Source organism: Chlamydotis macqueenii, chromosome 12 (genome assembly GCF_036417535.1).
Source record: "Chlamydotis macqueenii isolate bChlMac1 chromosome 12, bChlMac1.mat, whole genome shotgun sequence".
Classification (NCBI taxonomy): Eukaryota; Metazoa; Chordata; class Aves; order Otidiformes; family Otididae; genus Chlamydotis; species Chlamydotis macqueenii.
This window is the reverse complement of record NC_141567.1, coordinates 22,210,291-22,226,125: the sequence shown is the minus strand read 5'-3', so window position 1 is coordinate 22,226,125 and position 15,835 is coordinate 22,210,291.

The window sequence follows — 15,835 nt, the reverse complement described above, 5'->3', positions numbered from 1 at the left end:
TCCCCATCACTTTCTGGAGTGTTTTCACTGGGCTGTATACCTCTAGTTCGTTGAGTCTTTCTGTGGTCATGCTTTCAGAATCAGCCTCATCATTTTCTCTTTGCTGTCTCCAAGCTGTAACTCTGCTCTGTAAACATGTCTTCTTGCTTCTGTTTCTGCACTCTTATGTTTACTTTTTTTTTTTTTTTTTTTTTTTTTGCAACAGCATGACATGGCCGACTCCTGTTCGGATATGATCCACAATGAACCACAGATACTTTTCTGTGAGTTTCCATTTGTGTGCTGTGTCCACATCTGCTTTAGCTGTGCCGTATTTTGAACACCATCTGAAGTAGCAGTTCCATTCTGGAATTTTCAGCAGAGTAAGTTCATTGTTTCAAAAGCTAGAAAGTAATGATGAAGTATTTTTGTGGTCAGGTATATTTTGATTCGTATCTGACTCCTTTCCTGACTTTCTCTCTCTGTTTTTTGCATCCTGAGGCCACCAGTGCTTAATGGTTACAAATGAAGTTAAAATATTTGGAACAGAACCTGAGAAGAGGCTTATTAAGTACCTTGCATTGGATCATTGTCCTTAAGGGATTTATGATGACATGCCTGAGGACTACTGAGAACAAAGGACCACCTCTGTTTTCTAAGTGCTTTTCTAAGTGTTTTTTTTTTTTTAAGTAGGGAAAGGTAATCATGACAGACGTTTCTTGCCCACGCTTCTGCATTATTTAGGGGTAGAACATTGTTCAACAGTAGAGACTCATGCTGAAAGTCTTTTCAATACTTGGCAGTTTAATGGATAGCCATCTCTCAAACGTTGACCCAGTGTGAAGAAACCTTACGGTTGATTATCTGATGAATGTCTTGCAATGTTAGCAGCCGCAGCGCATCCATCCTGAAGTGTTGGGAGCAGCTGCTGTTACTGGACTAGCACTGGTGTGATTCTGCAAATTTTTAAAGGTCTAAAGTTCTGAAAAATGTAGATGGTGGTGATGGGCAATACTTCTTCCATGAGCCCCATCCTGGTATGTCTGTAGTCCACAATTAGCAGTTAGGGACATCTCTGCACTGTCTCCCATTAGCAGGTTGTAGCACTTCAGTACAATGTTTCTGAAGATTTTAAAACCCTGGTTGTGAGCATTCTGCTGTGCTGCTGCGGTTTGGCACAATGGCTGCTGTTGCAGTGTGTAGACACCTGGGTTCCCGTTACTGGCTACTACCTTACTGTACTGTTTGAATTTCAGCTGCAGCTGAAATGCAGAGGGTAGCTCTTCAGCAAACTGGGTGCAGCAGTATTTGGAGAATGCCAAGTTGAAGCAGGGATGACCTTGGAGTCCAAGGAGCTCTTGAGCCCTACCTGGTGACTGAGGTCACCTTTTCTGTAACAGCATGAGAGTTCTGGCAGCTCTTGAGACTGTGAGAGCTTAATTAAAGCCAGCGCAGGAATCGGATGGAAGAAGGAGGAGAACTAGACAAGATGAAGATATTCTGTATTAGCTGAACATATCCTGGTCTCATCACCATGTACGCACGATCTGTAATTAATGATAATGAATATCATGGATGTTTATTGTGGCGAGACAGCATGGTGAGCATGTGAAGGACCAACCTAGCAAACAGCAAACATGAGTAACTTCTATCTGTGTACACAGAGGAGGCTTCCGTCACTGTGGGTGGAAGAGCCTGTGGAATTCTTACATTTCTAAACAACATAGTAATATAGACAATATTCACAGTTTCTTCCTATTCAGCTCCTCGCAACTACAAAACTTAGGATAGGAGCTCTCTGACTGACCTGCTGTGACTCAGTTTGAGTCATTTCACTTCTCTTTATCTCTGTTTTTTCCTCAACCTCTTGCTCATCTTACCCATTAAGCTTTAAGTTTTTAAAACAGGAACTTTCTCTTCCTTTGCATATTTGTCTTGTGCCTAACACAACAGCCTCGGTCTTCGTTGAGGCCTCTTGGTGATACCAGAATACAAAAAACAATAGCAGGAGCAGCAGAAGCAATAACAAAGTAGGTGGTTTAACCTTTGATGGTCTTTTCCTGAACCATCTCCAGATACTGGAAAACAGTCACTTAGCCATTTATTTATTTTCCTCTCCATGGTGACTTTGAGTTGGCATATTGTCCTACTACATGTCACCAGCAGTCCATGCGTTGGCTGGCTCTTTCGGTCACCAATCACTTTTTATCCCATGTAATTGCCTTTCGTTTGCAGTTGTTATTTTAAAGGTGACCCCTAACCCTGCTCCAGGAAAGAAATAGTGGACAGATTGAGGTCTGAGGCTTTCTCAGTATTACTACTCAGAGCAAGTGAGTATTAGCAGGGGCTGGTACCGCTGCTCGTCTGCACCTGCATGGAAGAAAAACTTGAAGGCCAGGGTGTGGTGGTGGTGGGTGTATTTTTTTTCCTGCTCTCCCCTCCACCCTTCCCCAGCTGGTCCCTCATTGCGCTTTTCTCTTGCGTTTTGGTTTCTGCTGTACTCGTTTCTGCAGTGTGGAATTTGAGGTTTCTCAATCCGCGTTCCCTGCCCCCAGCCCGCGCACTCCCCATGGACCCAGCTTCCTCTCGCACATTCCACACTGGAGCGTACCACTCCGGAGGCAAAGTGGGCTCAGGGAAGAGTCCGTCTGAAGCCTCTCTGTCCCAGGCTTGCTCATCGTCCTCACCGTGCGAGAGCACTTTCACTAGTGAAAATGCAAAGATAACAGTTCTCATGGCACTGTGAATTAGAAATTCCTGAAATATTTCCAACATCAGCCAGCAGAAAAGCCGGGTGATAGAAAACAAATGGTGACAGGAAGGCAACAGGGAAATAGGGAAGGGAAATCTAGGGCTGTGTAGGCTAAGGCAAAAAAAGAGAGAGAAAGAGACAATAAAGCCAGGAGACGGGGAAAAAAAAAGCAGAAAGAGATGAAAAGCTGCGAAAATGTGAGGGCAAATCAAAGAATGAACAACTGAACCATGCAGGCTGTAAAATGGAAGAGAATGAAATTAAGTGTATGGAACAAATATTCGGATAGTGATCAAGGATAGAGAGCAGATGCTGAATATGAGTGAGAGCCAGAAACACAACAGGGATTAAAAAAATCTGTCAGAAGATTTGGGTAAATTCTCGTTCAATTCGTGTTTGGTTTGATTTGAGTAACCCATCCTTCATTTTCATTTCAGCTCGTCCACTAACGACCTGGTGTATCCCACAGCAGATTATTTTATCGAGGGCCTTTTTAATCAGTACTAATTGGGCCTGTCATCCGGGGAGGTTCATGATGTAAGTGTTGTGACCGTTGTGGGAGAGGGTTTCTGCTATCGCTTAATGTGTTTGTGTTTGAAGTCTGTGCTCCAACACATGGTCATCCCAATCTGCCCGCACCTTGGAGTGCACGCTGTTTCTGGGGAGTCTCGTCTTGCTGAGGGTCGTACTGTCGCTCCCTGTGCCCGCCCTGCCAGGGCGAAACCCGCAGGAAAAACAACCAGTATGCCGATGTGTAACGTCTGCATTAGGAAAGATCGTTACGTAGCAGTTCAGAGCAGCACAATGAGCAGCAGGCAGAAAGGAACCCAGCCAAATGCAAAGGTTTCTCCCTCATAAAGTATGAAAGACAGATACTATATAAAACTTCATTTATGAGCTGCTCCCAGTTACAAACCATCTCTAGATTGGCAGCAGCACCTTTACCACACTGCTTTTAATAGAAGCTGTCTTCCTCTGGTACTGTACTTTTCCATACGGGCTTGAGGGGAAAGTAATTCAGTTTAATAGCAGCCACCCTCATTTTGAAGCAGGCCTTGATTTAAAGCAGGAAGTAATTAAATGTAATGAAGCCCTTAGCTTCTGCGCTAGGATCAGAGCCGTGTTATTCACAGCCGTACTTACACGTCCTTCTTGCTAATGTGTCACTACTCTGTTTTTTTCAGTCCCCGTGGCCTGGGTTTTGAATTCCTGCGGGCCAGGCTGTGGGGCAGTATCTGTGAGGGTGAACAGCTCTGCAGTGAGGTCTGAGAATGGAGGGAAGGCTCCTCTCAGGTCGGGGGCGTTTACGAGATTTCTGCTTATGGATCTAAACACGGCCTTTTGCACTCTGATTCTTTTGTTGGTTTATGCAGCACTGGACTGTCAGTTCCCAACTCTAAACAAAAGCCTTTAAGGCAATAATTCCCACATTTCCCTTTCAACAGCAAAATTAAAGTTGGCTTTTTAAAGGAACTTGCATACTGCTGACTATTCCATCTCCTTCCCTCCCCTCGATGATTTCATCGGATTTCTCTGGGTGTTCTCTGAGTGTCCCTTGCTCAGCTTGGTATCTACATGGCTCCTTCTTCTGTCTGGCTTGTTAGCGCTTTGGGGCAGGGAATTTGGAAACTTCCTGAAGTCACTGGGAATCCTGCCATTGGCTTGAACAGGGACCGGCTTTTTAACTTTGCGTTCACTCACTGGTAGCAGTAACCAAACAAACCTCTCGGTCTCCCTTTCAACTTACCGAGATCCAAGTATCAGATGTAACATGTGACAGAATCCCAAAAAGAGGGTCATCAAAACAATCGAATCATACGGGAATGCTGTGGATCCACCTGCCAGTGTAAATAACTCTGTGACCTCAGTTTCATTACTCTTCCTTTCTGATGTCAATAGCTTCCCACCAAAAAAGCGTACCGTGAAATGGAAGACATTTGAGGAGTCTGCCTACCAGCATGGCTCTCATATTCAGACGTTAAGTAAAAATAGATCTTTCGGTAATATGCATGTCAGTGTATAGATGTGTCTGAATTTATATGCAGTGAGGCTGTGTACTGACTTTTATAAACGGTTATGTTTAATTTTTTAGACTGTTCTGTTAAAAGCAGGATCATACAAAGGGCTTTTACAGCAGAGACTCTGGAGAGCAGTCTCAGGTACCTCCCCCTTCCTTCACCCAATGGATGTTGACTAATCAGTCCTAGGAAGGGATTTTTTTTTCCCATATTGTAATCATTAATAAGGCAGAAATGTAACAGTGCCACAAACTCTAATGTCATTGGTCCTCTAAGCTGTTGAGTAGTTTCCCCTTACCAGGCTATTCTCTCACCAACACTAAGAGTTTCTTCATGCAATGACTAGAAAAGCACGGTCCAAATATTTTTAACAAGCAACTTTGCCAAAATTACTCTGTTAGGTTGAGGAACTGGCACAACAATGTGTTATACCACTGGGGTCAGCAACACTTTATGAGTGGCCAGTACCCTATTTTGGTGTCCAGTGCCAAACTGGGTATTTCCTTCTAAAGTCAGAGGTGAAGCATGCAAGTAGATCAGAGCTAATCACAATCAAACCTACCTTCTGGTAGCGTTTCCAGCTCCTGTTGATTTCCAGACGGGCCAGCTGATGAGCGGTACAGTGACTTCATGCGGAGCTAAAGTCAGTGGAAGCTGGAAGCCGCTACTTTCCTTGGGTACCTCTCTTCAGCTTTTGTAACTTCCAGCTCTCAGCACACAGCAGCTTTCCTACACAGTATTCAGAATTGAGCTATGCGCTGACGTTTTTTGGCCATCAGTGCCATGGGTAAATGATCTCTATTTTTTTTCAAGTAATTGTTTTTGCATGCTAATAGGTGGGACAGTGTGCGTATTCTAGTGTCCTGTTTGAAAACAGTGAATTTTCAGAGCGGTGTTAGCGTGGGTTGCCATTCATGTAGACTGCCTGTTACGCGGCAGGTTATTTTAGCAGTCTCCCTTACCTTATCCCTTCACCGAAACAGGCCAGTCTCTTTACTTGCCATCCTGGAACAAAGCTGGTCAAATGGTACTTCTTTGTTTTGAAGCAGATGGACACGCAAGATCATGCCCTTTGCAGTAGCACGGTACTAGGGTCACTTTCAGGCCAAAAAAGCTCAATTATTGCACTGTGGAGCACATTTAAATGAGCTTGTCTCATTTACTTAGTGCCTGCTTGAAATTCCAGCTCTCATAATCTAGGACTGAAAAGATGGCATAACTCTGCAAGGCCTACATGTAGTTCCTAGATGCCTGTTCTATAGTATTGCTCATATTTAGATTTTTTTCCCATGTTGGTTTTTTTTTTTTTCTGGCACAGGCCATACACTTTAAATAGACTCTAAACTTTCTTTAGAAAGTACATGAACATGAGCAACCTGATCTATTTAAAGATGTCCCTGCTCCTTGCAAGGGGATTGGACTGGATGGGCTTTGAAGGTCCCTTCCAACCCGAACCATTCTGTGATTCTATGGTTCTATGAAAATATGTAGCATCCACGAAGCCAGAGCATTCTTCTTTTCTGGGTTTGGAACGATCCTTCCAAAAACTCATTTATTTCCCAGCAGCCTTGTCCATCTTCCGCATGCATGCAGAACCACTACACTTCAAGGAAAGTGCTCTGTTATGGCCTTGTTACTTGACAGATCTTCTCATTGTTTCTCCCGCCATATGTAGAGGTGCCTTTCCGATTCAGTAGATCTTGAAAGATCACTCCGAGGAGTAACATCAAAGCATACCTCGCATAGCAGTGGAGACCCTTGTCTTTGAGACGTACTTTGCATCTCTTAAGAAGTGACAGCTATGCTCTCCACAAGAACACACGTAATCGCTTATCTGACCTCCTGTAAACAACATGATCCCCCCAACAGGCTCACTTTCCTCTCCTCACTAAATATAGGAAGGCCCTGCAACTTCGTCCTCTCCACAGAGAGACGGATGCATCTCTGCTATTGTGGGGACGGGGTGCTTCACACACCGCCCCGCAGGCTCCTCTGCCTGCTCCGTTGGAAGCCGTGGGGTTTAAGAACCTGCTTGAGCCGTCGGGACAAACTCCAGTCTCGGGCACAATGCGGCAGCCCTCAGAGGGGCAGCAGCCCAGCCCAAAGCTGCCGTGAAGGCCGTGCAGCCAGAGGCGCGTGCGTTCGCTGTCGTTCAGCTTGTGGGTAGTGTTGAGCTGTCAATGTAGTGTGCGAACTTTCGCTGGTTTTGTTAATTACTTGTTCTCAAGTTGGCACATTTTATTATATTATGTTAAAATTTCTGTAAGAAGAAAGTGTTTTTTAAACCCCTGTGCATTACATACGATGTAACGATACAGCATTTATCAAGGTATAGTTCCTGTGATGTATTCCTAAAATCTGTCATTAAATCCATGCACTTCCGTGGTATGCACATAAAATGGGTAAACACGTACAGGAATATAACAGTATATCCAGTCATATCTTATCTCACCTGAATAATTTTAAGTTAAAATGGTGTTTATTCAAAAGTGATGCAAATTTTCATGAAACTGCTTTATGCCTTTCATTAAATTTGTAAGGTGCAATATGCGCTAAATTTCCCAGCAATATTTGTGATAGTACGTACTATTTATGGCATTATTATCTATTAAATGAAACATTGCAAATTGCAGTCACAAGTTAAAGTTCATTTGATAAAATTAAGCTTACCATACATAAAAACAGTTCTTAAAAACATATATTGTCATATTTCACAGTCACCATGAACAGATATCTTTACTCCTCCGCTCTGGAAGGAACTGCAATCCAAACCAAGTAAGGGAAAATAAAACCCCACCAGCTCCTATTCTCAAAGTAGTGACACAAAGCACCTAAAAATACCTCTCCATATGAGCATATTTTCTCAGTTTGGGAAAAAAAATAATCTCTCTTTCACCTCATAGTGCGTGTAGAGGCCTCCGCACTTCTCGCTTACCCCGCAGCTTTCCGCCGGCGGCTGTAAACACAGGGAGGTAGTTTTGGCTGCTCTATCACCAGAAAGCGGTGTATTTTGTTGAAGTCTTTCCTGCACAGGCACTGGTCCGCTGCTTGGACCCGGCCGTCGGGAGAAGCGACAGGAGAAGGGCAGGTCTATGCCAGGGATTTTGGGCCCCGTGGCTGGGGTGCAAGAATGGGTAACAGTTTTGTGCGGCTGACAACGAGGCCGTGCGGCAAGCTCGCAGAGCTGGACCATGGCTGTGGCTTCCTGAAGGTTCCAGAAGGTTTCACCCCTGCCACAGTGAAGGGCCACGAGGGCCTGGCAGCGCTGCGAGGCCCGAGCCATCCCGCTCCCCTCTCTTCCGCAGGCTGCTCCCTGTGCACGGCTGCGGGGACGGGGTTGGCCTGGCTCCAGGCGGGCTCTGGGGATGGCTGTGGCAGCGAGGGCTGTGCTGGAACTGACCCAGTACACCCGTCCTACGTCCTTCCTGTGCTGGTCATCCCCACCGGGTGCCATTGCCCTGGTGCATGGGGCTCACGCGTGGGGCTGAATGCAGAAGCAGGAGGTGTGGGTGGGTGAGGAACAGGGTGAAGGTTAACTCCCTGTTGGTGGGCCTGGGGCACACGTGGCCTTGGAGGGTGGCTCTGCCATGGCCGAGGAGGCCCTCCACGCAGCTGGGTGCCGGGCTTTGCCCTCGGCTGGCGGTAGCGGGCAGGTGTGTGACACCTGAGCAGTTGCGGGTGCTGCCTGAGCCGGTGACAGAAGTGGTGATCCGTTCCAGCGTATTTAAAAAACCCTGTAGGTCATGTACTCTCTGACTGCGTACATTTTCTGAAAGCAGCATAAATCATCTTATACCTGGGTCAGCTTTAGCTTTTTAAAAGAATGCACTGAATGGCTAAATGTCTTCATAGCAACTGCACACAGCCCAACAATTTTCATGATAAGAGGCTGTCAGACCTGTTAAAAAAATTTGATCATCTAGTCCCCTTAATAAGTTATATTAAAATCATACAAGTTCGTGATGCAAACGTTGTCGTTGTTTTCCCTGTTTATAGCAATCTTACAGCTGTTGCGTTGCTGGGATTAATTTGTCTCCGAGGGGTTTCAACACTATCCTCCCCAGCGCATTGTGAGAGCCTGTAATGTCATGTAATCAGGGACATATTATTTTTGTCGAAATCTCTGGGAGTGATGTAAGAGGAAAAAGGAAACTAGCTAACTCCCAACCATTTGACCAGAGGTTAAATTAGTCTTGGCCTTCTCCCAGCTGGACCTGAAGCTTTTTAGTCAAACATTTGTTCTGCCCTGCTCAAAAAAAATTGATGTCTTTTCTCCGTCTCTTGTTTTTTGTTTGTTTGTTTGTTTTTCTTTACCAATGTCACATGTTTTCTTTAGTGTTATGCCCTTATTTGTTGTGGAACTGGGACAACAGACCTTCTGGAAGGTCTGACCTTCATCATTCCTATGGATGCTATGGAATGCCATGGGCATTAAGACTAAATTTGAAGTAGGTTGTATTTACACTGTGCAAGAAAACTTTTTGTATCTACAGAGTTTCAGTCCAATTCAGTCCAAGTTGCCTCAAGCATGGCCCTTTATAACACCACAGAAGCTGTTGATCTGCTTGGAAGATGCCAGAAAATCTTACAGCAGCGATGTTTTGTAGGTGGTACAAAAGTCTCCCTGCAGACTGTTCCAGACCGTGTACAGTCCGAGAACCTTCCAGTAGCACAGAATAACTAACATCTCTTCTGTGGGTATTATGTCTACTTCTACATGCAGTGATGTAACCTGATTTGGATTTTTTTTTTTTACATTTGTGTCTACACTTAAGGCAAAAGATGATAAAGTTCTTGAGGTTCTTCAGGCTGTTGGGTAAGAATCTTAATTGCAAAAGACTGGTATTAAAGTGTTTTGTTCTATGTTATGGGCAAGTAATGTCTGAAAAGATCAGGAAGAACATTGGTCTGTCTGCTTACCACCATTCTTTGGTGTGGAGAATGGGCTGGGCTGCCACAAGAGGAGATTTCTAACCAGAGTCAGCTGGACTGAGACAGCTGGGTCAAGAAAAAATTATCTGGTACGCTGAACTATGAAACAGATTCAGAATGGGAATGAAGCAAGGGAACGAACAGGAAAAGAGCTATAGTTGGATATTAAGCCGTGATGAGAGGTCAGAGATGTTCAGCATTTTGCAAAAGTTCAAACTATTAATGCATCTGACGTGTGTGCCTCATTTTAAATGCTTTTCTGCTTGTGTCCAGTTACATGTTTGAAATATGGATTGACTTTTATTTGTATAATCTATTATTAAAATCGTCACTATTTTGAAAAACTGCTAAAAGTCCAAATCCCACTAGGAACCAGCTCAGAGAGAATACTTGGGCTGCTGGAAGAAGAGAAAAATAATTTAAAAATGCTATTTATGTACATCAGAATAACAAATGTAGGTATTAGGTGGTCAAACAATGATGGTCATATAAAGAAACCTGTTTAATAACCCAAGAATTTTTATAGTATGAATCCTGTCAAATTCTTTGTTAAACTAATTAATATATTTTAGTGCTCTCTATTTGCACAATGCTTTAAAAAGCAAAAAGTGCAGAAGTTATAATCTGTTTAGGTGGTGGTGTTTTTCTTCTAGTTAAACCCAATCCTGAGTGATAGATGTGGATGGGAATCACCAGCAACTCTTACAGAAACATTCAGAAAATAATTGAGACCTGTGCATTTGGAAATTATACATGACATACATACCCTGATATGCTACCATCTAATTTAAGCTTCCAAACAAAGTCACAAGAATTCAGCACTGGTCGTGTTCCGTTTCAGATTATTCAGGAGAATCTTTCAGTCCTTGCAAGTGAAGCTGCAATCAATTAGCGTTATGTATTGCTGTTTGCTAGCTCATGTGCTCCGTACACGAGCAAAGCCAGCTCAGAGGTTCATTTTCTTTCCCCTTAGCTCTGCTGGGTGGACTGCGGCCACCCCATGGGAAGAGAGGGTTCAAAAGTGACCTTGCAAGTTGTTCTCCATGGGAAGAACCAAGCTGAGGGTCTGGTTGGGGGCTGCTCTCCGCCCTTGGGAGGAGCACAGCTTGCATTGCATCACTTGTTTGCGCTGGCTTGAGCGTGTTACTGTCCGTGGGAAGGCAGCTGAGTTGTCTGTGGTACCTGGTGCCTTCTAGGAGAGTTCTGCACCGCAATTGATCTGGAAAAAGAAAATCCCAGGAGCTAAGAGCAAGCAGCTCGTGTGACTACGTGCAGTTTGTTCCGTGTTAGACAGCAAAAAAGAGGACTGAGACTGCTAATAAAAGAGCAGATAAAAATATGCAGGCTGGCATAAATCACACTGTGTAAGTGCTTAGGTGAATAAGGAACCAAAAGAATAAGTGGCAAGAGTTTAGGAGAAAATCTGTCATCATTCATTATCTGATCAGTTTCCAAAATCATTGGCATTTCAGGTGGTTATTATCAAGAAACCAAACTTCTGTTTCTGCTTAAGTGTTTTCTCTCTATGTTTTTCTAGAATTATAGCTTTCTTTTATGCATTTTCTTAAGTTTGGGCTTTTTTTTTTAGTTTTGACATTTGCAAGGCATTGTTGTGCCTGTGTTACGGTGCAGACGTATATTGGCCCCTTGATGTTTTGAATCTCAGAATTTAACAGCAGAGTGAGTCAGAGGCTCTAATCCGGGTTCCCTGAGGGTAACCCAGCGCGGTGCATGCACTGTTGTGCAACTTTGCCATCAAGACATCAATAGTTCTGTGTTTAAAAAATGAAGCGTTGGATATAATTTGAATTAATGAAGGTAAGGATGTGATTTTCAAATAAGGTTCCTAAGTTAGGAACCTAGCAAGATGAATCTCACCCTAAGGTGACAGGTCTATGCTGGAGGTGCTCTGTGGGTCTCACCACCCATTGCTGTCTTCAGAGACCTCATTAACAGGGTCAACAGAGTCTAGAGAACCGGTCACTGAACCTAGGGCTCTGACCGGTATGGCACCGCTTATGCTGGCCAGTCCTCTGCTAGAAATCTCATGGAGTGATCCATCTCCAGACTCAGCTTTTCAAGGGCTTTCAGTCAGGAGACTACAAACTGGGGTTAAGCACAGCCAGCCACAAACTCATGTCTGATGCTTCCTTGAGTTAAAGCCTCATGGGTAGCTAAATATTTGTATATTGCAGGCTTTCAGAGGTGCTGAGCACTGTCAGTTCCCAGAGAACTCGACAGGGATGGACAGTGCTGAGGTCTTCTGCAAGCTCCCCTCCTGTTGTGGGGAGCAAATGCAGGAATGGGGAGAGAAAGGGAACACGAGGAACTGGACTGTGTGCATCCAAATAAAAAAACCCCTGCACCCTGAATGTGTGTGTATGCGTGAGAGGGAATGAATAAATAAATACATAAACCTGTAGGCATATCTAGGTACGGAGCTTGCCGCTTGGCTGCGGAGGAACAGGAAACAACACACCAAACCTGTGGTAAACTGATACAAGTGCTGAAAAGCGCATTTGTCTGCAGTCAAGCCCTGGTGAAAGTTGATGGCATTATTTATTAGCTGAGAGATCCTGCACTGAGCCTAAAAATGTCGCAGTGAGTGCCTGGCGTGGCTATTTGTACCAAGGAAAATCAGCCCCCCCACCCGAGCTCTTAAAAGATCAGTAGTTCCTAAGGATTTCAGCGGCTTTCCCCAGCTCGCTTTGTCAGAAGTGAAGGGAATTCCAGCTCTGCTCCTGTAGATCGTTAGTCAAACAGAAGAGGCTCATCAGTTCTCTGTGTATGCGTTTGCGTGTATTAGTTTTTCCTTGACAGCAGGATAATTACAGTGTTTACATGCAGGAAACGCGGCTCAGGAAAACGTGGTACCAGGTAGGGAGTCAGGAGATCTGTGCTCCGTCCCAGCCTTTGCGGCAGATTTACCTCTGTGGCCTTGGAGTGAGTTGCTGTGTTTGTTTCTCTCGATCAACTCCTTGTCTGCAAAATGGTAATAATAATTACTGTCTTTTTTCCTGGCTTTTCATTTTACTTTTAAAACCTCCAAGGCCCAGACCAAGTCTACAAAGTTTGGAGAGGACAGTGGGGCTACGGTTTTGATCAACTGCACACAAATAATCAGGTGATCAATTAACACCTTCTTCTTTTTTTTTTTTTGTGCCGTGAAGGAGGATCAACAAAGATGATGCGAAAGAAAGCAAATATTGTTGTCCCTGCAGGCCATTGCAGCTGAAATAACTTGATTTTATGAGAACAGTTTCAAAACGGATGCTTACCTTGTAACTGTAACTCCCTCAGTCTGTGTAACTGTGGCTTGTAGACCATCCAAAGCCTGTTTGGGTTGTAAATACATTCCGTAGGAAGTGCCCGTGTCTGCAGTCGCATTGAAGAGAGGCCAAGTTTCTTTCCAGGTCTGAACTTCTTGGACATCCCTGATGTAAATGAGCAGCTGAAGCAAATTTGTGATTTTCAGATTCTGTATGGATCCTGGAAATTCTGAATATTGGATGAGGTTTATGTACCTTGATTTCTTACACACAGAGGAAGCTTTTCATTTAGATTTCTAAAATAGTGCCACTTAAAGGACGGTTGCAGAGGGCTGTAGAAGAGGAGGTGTGATGGAGTGCGTGACTGGGGGGGAGGCAGGAGGCTGGGTGAGATGTGCCGAGGGCTGCGGGGAAAGGGGAAGGGAAAGCCCATCTCAGCCACCCGCTCCCGCTACCCCTTCCCTTCCGTAAATGCCATCCTGTTTATCGGTTTATCTCTCTGCTTGGCAGCGTCTGCAGTTGCTCAGATACGGATTTCTCTGCGATTGCGAGGGGAGATGGTTTGGGACTCAAGCTGCGGTAAGCAGGCACGTCTCCCAGTGTTTTAATGGCATTGAAAGCAAAGACTCAGCTGTGGATAGAAACCTAGCAAGTCCTTGTGGTTGTTTATTTTTTATTTTCAAGCTTATGTAACATGTTTGAACAATGAGTTCTGAACATATAGTACTTTTGCTGCTGCTTCATTTCCTGATAAAAATAGATTACGGAATTATTTGCTGTAAAGTGACAACTCCAAGAGGAATAGGAGTTAGGAAGGGAGAAAGAACTCCGTTAGGGAGAGTAATGAGAAAGAAAAGTTGATTGTCCTGAAACTTGGCATAAAAAGAAGATAAGTTGGAAGGAGCCCATCAGTTTGTTTCCATTGCCGCACAGTGTCTGCTGGCGGCTCAGCCCACCGCACCGTGCAGCCTGGCTCTTGCTGCTGAGCACGGCTTTCACAGCTCCTGCGTGAAACGCACCTTGGCTCTTCTGAGCTCTGCGTGCAAACCAGCTGGGAACAGCGTTTGCAGCGGCTTTCATTTGGTGGTTGTGTTAGTACCCCAAAGAGACAAACAGGAATGCAGGGGAAAGCATGGGCTTTTCCTACTTATTTTCTCAAAATTCTAGAAGCTTTGTGAAATCTCTTGGCCAGCCCATAATCCTAAAGCTTTTAGAAACTTTCAGCAAAATGCCCCCACCCAGGCAGACCCTGCAGTCCGTCGTATGAATGCTGCCTGAAAAAGAATGGAGCCCCAGGTGTTTGAAAGTGCACGCTAGAACGCTAGCTGGTAATTGGTCTTCCTAGAGAGAACATTGTGAAAACAAATCATTGAGCCGTTTGTCGCTGTTCTACCTAAGAACACAGTCAGTTAAAAGCGCCTCTTTCCCAAAACCCTGAGAAAGAGCTCAGGGTGTTCTGTGTGTTTCTGAAATAGAAGTCAACCAGCAAGCCTGGTTTTCAGCAGAGCTTTGTACCAGCCCTTCTGTAATCCACCCGGAGTTCACCACAGGGAAGAAAACAGGTTTGGCTTTTTCACAGGAAAGAGCTGCAAGGTGACTTGGGAAAAGGTATCTATGGTGATTTCGTCATCGTCTTTTTTAATATCATGATGGAATATGAAATTAACTTAAAACATTTGTCCCAGAGCCTGGGCTATAAAGTTGCTACAGATGGAGCAGATGAGAGCGTCTTTCTGGGTCTTTTTGAAAGGCACTGGGCAGCTGGAGTCTCCTGTCGTGTTCCCACTAGCGCGATCTGAAATGGTGGCATCAGAGGAGTTCACAAAGGGGAATCTCATGGGATTTGTGGAGAGGGTCAGACGTTCTGCGTCCCTGAGGAAACTCCTGTAAAAGTCTGTGGTACCAGTGGCATTTCCTGGGCATTTTTTCCCGTAAATGTCTGGGAAATGGTGTTTGTCCTTGGGAGGCAAGTGCTGCAAGGGGAGGACTGCTGGAGAGGCAGGGCTGCCGCAAAGCCAAAGCAGGGGTCGGCTGCAGTTTCAGTTCCGAGAGTCAGGGGCTCTGTACGTATTGATGTGGTCAGAGGCCTGGCCAACCTAGTAGTCCCCAGGGGCTCTCCAGCAATGGCTTCCAATTCCAGTTCTAGCAATGCTCGAGGTGTGCAGTGTGCGCCATGGAGAAACATGGGATAGATTCTCAGAAAAGAGTTCATGGCTCAAGTTTAGTTTCGTGCCAAGACGGAAGGGGCATAGTGCTCTCAGCAGCCTCACCAGCCTGCTTCCTCCCCTACATCAGACATGGCAGCCCCTGTGGTAAGGGGCAACGCGGCATCACAGCGTAGGAGCCTTCCTTATACTGCTCAGGAGCTCCAGGCTATGCAGGAACCGCCCGTTAGTTGCTCTGTGCAGGCCTGTTTCTTTGGAGACAATGTGTTTTTCTCCGGAACGTCACAGCCAGGTTGTATTTGAAAGAGAAAATGCACATGATGCTGGAAGAATAAGGCTGAAGAATATTTGGTGACTTTTCTGGACTTGGTGACTTTTCTGTCCCAGAGAGGTGGTAGATGCCCTATCGCCGGAAACACTCAAGACTTTTTGGAATGCTGGATTAGAATAAAGGCAGTCTGCTTGGTCCCCATAGCCGTACAGCCTGGGGACAGGGCACCTCAGTAGCCAGCTCCGAGTGAGATCCACGCTGTCACGGCAAATGAACGCGCTGAGTTCTGACTAGTGGCAGGGCCATCAGATGCAAGGGGAATGCTTCAGCCATCCTCCTTCATCTGCTTTCTCTTGGTGAGAGCAAGGGGTACCTTTCCATTCAGCATCCTCCCCAGAAACCTGAGTGTTTGTGAAGTTCAAAATGAAAAACTAAGAGGAGGCCTCCCT